The 3,028-nt window shown below is 45.6% G+C and overlaps 1 long non-coding RNA gene across 1 annotated transcript; it reads right to left on the reverse strand.

The window, feature by feature from the left end:
* Positions 1-335: 335 nt before the first annotated feature.
* Positions 336-2,293, reverse strand: LOC310851982. Its single transcript, XR_014567932.1, has 2 exons — positions 2,129-2,293; positions 336-554 (listed from the first exon to the last, which is right to left on the reverse strand). It is a non-coding gene; the product is annotated as an uncharacterized lncRNA (long non-coding RNA).
* Between the last annotated feature and the right edge of the window lie 735 nt (positions 2,294-3,028).

Consider the following 3,028-nt stretch of genomic DNA (forward strand, 5'->3'; position numbering starts at 1 on the left):
TCCAACCCTGTATGATTTCAGAGTAGCATCTGTCCAAGCCCTGCCGGGAGATGCTGGGATTGAACCTGGGAGTGCCTGTGTGCAAAGGCAGCTGCTTACATTTCTGAGGACTAAGCGATTAATTAAATAACTGATTTTCCTACTCCCAAAGTGCAGCTTTCCCCAGCACTGACATCGAGTTAACGGGAAGCTGCATCATTTGAACTGTGGCCTGCAACCAGCTGTCAACAGGAAGCACAGCCAGGAGATGGAGCAGCTGTGTCCTTAATGAATCACGGTGTACCTTTTACACTAATTAGCAAGCTTCGTTTTCTGGGATCTGGATACTTCACACAGGCTGGCTCGACAGTTTTTATTTATAGGAGAAGTGTCACCCTAGCCACCTCTCCCAAACAGCATGTCCTATCGTCTCGTTGCTGCAGGCAGCATGATGCTCCACTTAGAACCCAACAAGATGGTGCTTTGATGATGCTCTTTGTTCTATTTCCCCTCACCTGACTCTGTCACAGCTGCTAAGAAGCCCGAGCTGCGTTTCCCACCAAAGCTGTTATCACCTGGAAGGTGTTAAAAAAGAAAGACTAAGATTAAAACAAACACTGAAATAGCTCGCCAGCTACATGGGAAGATGTCTTTTCTTTTTTTAAAAAAAGAGGATTAGACAATTCCATAGAGGGTAGTGCTAGTAGTGGCTACTAGCCACAGAGTGTTATGGACCATCTGGACGACGAGGAATGGTGGGAGACTGCAGCCAGAAAGCCCTTCAGGGAAGTCTCAGAAGAGGAAGAGGAAGAGCCAGGGGAGTGCTGGTGGGATAAGGAAGATAGGTCAGAGGATGAAGTGAGGGCAGAATGGATGGATGCTGAAAAAGCAACAGGCTAGAGTGAGAGAGAGGAAGAAGAGGCAGAGAGCACTGCAGACACAGGACAGGCAGCTGAGGAGGAGGTGGGGACTGAGATTCACAGGAGCCTGCCAGTCCTACTGTATTCAGCTCCCCTCCTCCTTTGTTTCCAAGGGCACAGAGAGCTTTGCAGAGCAAAGAGCACAGGTCCCCCCTCCCCGATGGAGTTCAAGACTGCTGGGGAAGCAGCCGGACATGAAGGAGACTTAGAGGGAAGAGGGAGGCACAGATGATCAGTTCTGGCTGTAGGTTTCTCTGTATTCTGTTTCCTTGAATAAAGAGTCAACTTTTATAGCTCGTCTCTGAGTCGCTATGCTAACCAGCAGCTGAACCAGTCCTGACCCAGACAGGGGCTGTATTCTACCTCCACTTTCTGAGGCAGCACATGCCCCTGAATATCAGCTGGTGGGCATCACAAACAGAGAGAGGAGTGGTCCAGATATTGGGGAGGGGTGCATTATCCCCATTGCCTGTTTTTAAGTGGTGGTTCTTGCTTTTAATCAATCAGCATATACGTTTTGAAGGAGGGAGGATTGTCATGGTCAGACCAATTCCTGGTGAAACTTGGACTTTGGGGAGTCCTGATCCCTGAAGTCATTGTCTTGAACGCCACAGGAGATGCACATTGTGGGCCATTTCTGGCTGAGATCAGACAGGCCCTGTCCCTGTTGAACTTTTGGTGTGTGGTGAAGACTTTATTTATTTCAGCAGGCATTTTAAGAAAGCTTTTCTAACTTTATTGTTAACTTCAACTGAACTATCTCATTCATATATACATACCCTCCAACATTTCTTCAATGAAAATAGGGATGTCCTAAGGGAAAGCAGGATATTCTAGGGTCTAATCAGAAACAGGGATGGCTTCGGTAAATCTAGGACTGTCCCTGGAAAATAGGGAAACTTGGAGGATATCTCTCTATAATCATTGTGTGCCACTTAGAAACTGTAGCGTTAACCAGTATGAAATTTGTTGAAATGATATAACTTAAGGGTTGTGTCCAATGTTAGTCCTACTCAGAGCAGGGCCATTAAAATAATTTCAGGGAGTCTTCTCTAGGTAAGACTTAGTTGGACACAACCCGAGAGAGAGAGAGAGAGAGAGAGAGAGAGAGAGAGATCCTTTTAGAAAAAGAAAGACATGCTTCTTTTTTGTAGATGGATGGGGCAGATGTTAAACAATCCATGCAGGTGCCTGGTCATGTTTGGTTGCATTACAAATCCTGCACTAACCTGATCTAATGTGCAGCTGTTTCTCTGTGTTTGCCCGATTAACCTATTAAGAATGGAATTTAACCACAGGCATCATTTCTGCATAGCTGCTGGTTAATTTATTGACAAATTAAACACACTGTCCTTTCTCTCCAACCAGCCCACAGCAGGGTGTGCGCTCGTGTTACAGCAGCAATCGCCTTGAAATGTAACTCCAGGACTTTCTGCAGAAATGATTCATATATGAGCTCACCACTGAGGTGTCCCTCAGAGTGACATGGGATGGTTGTAACAGAGAAGGTTGTCATGGAGATGCCTTCAAGCCTGTCTTTGAATTCCCCAGCAACTGAAAGCCTGGCCAGTTCTGATACACACTTCAGGCAAGCGGTGAAGAAGCCCCGTGGCCCTCCAGATGTTGTTGGAAGTAACCAATGCATGAACCAGTAATAGCTCAGTCGGTGGACTATCAGTCTCTTAATCTCAAGGTCGTCGGTTCAAGCCCCATGTTGGGCTAAAAGATTCATGCATTGCAGGGGGTTGGACCAGACCACCCTTGTTGCCCCTTCCAACTCTACAATTCTATGATTCTGAAAAACCAATCGCAACTGGTAGAAGGCTTGTCTAGCTACTGAGTCTCCAGTGACATGGCTGGATCCCAAAGCACTCCCAAAGAAGTCAACCTGCTCCTTCATATGACATTTAAATGTATTTTTAATCTTTGTTGGAAGCCGCCCAGAGTGGCTGAGGAAGCTCAGCCAGATGGGTGGGGTACAGATAATAATAATAATAATAATAATAATAATAATAATAATAATAATAATAATAATAATTTATACCCCGCCGTCCCCAGCCAAGGCCAGGCTCAGGGCGGCTAACAAGCAATAATAAAAACAAGTTGAATGAATACAACTTAAAAACAAT

This window comes from Podarcis gaigeae, assembly GCF_964106915.1.
Source record: "Podarcis gaigeae genome assembly, chromosome: 8".
In the NCBI taxonomy this organism is placed as follows: domain Eukaryota; kingdom Metazoa; phylum Chordata; class Lepidosauria; order Squamata; family Lacertidae; genus Podarcis; species Podarcis gaigeae.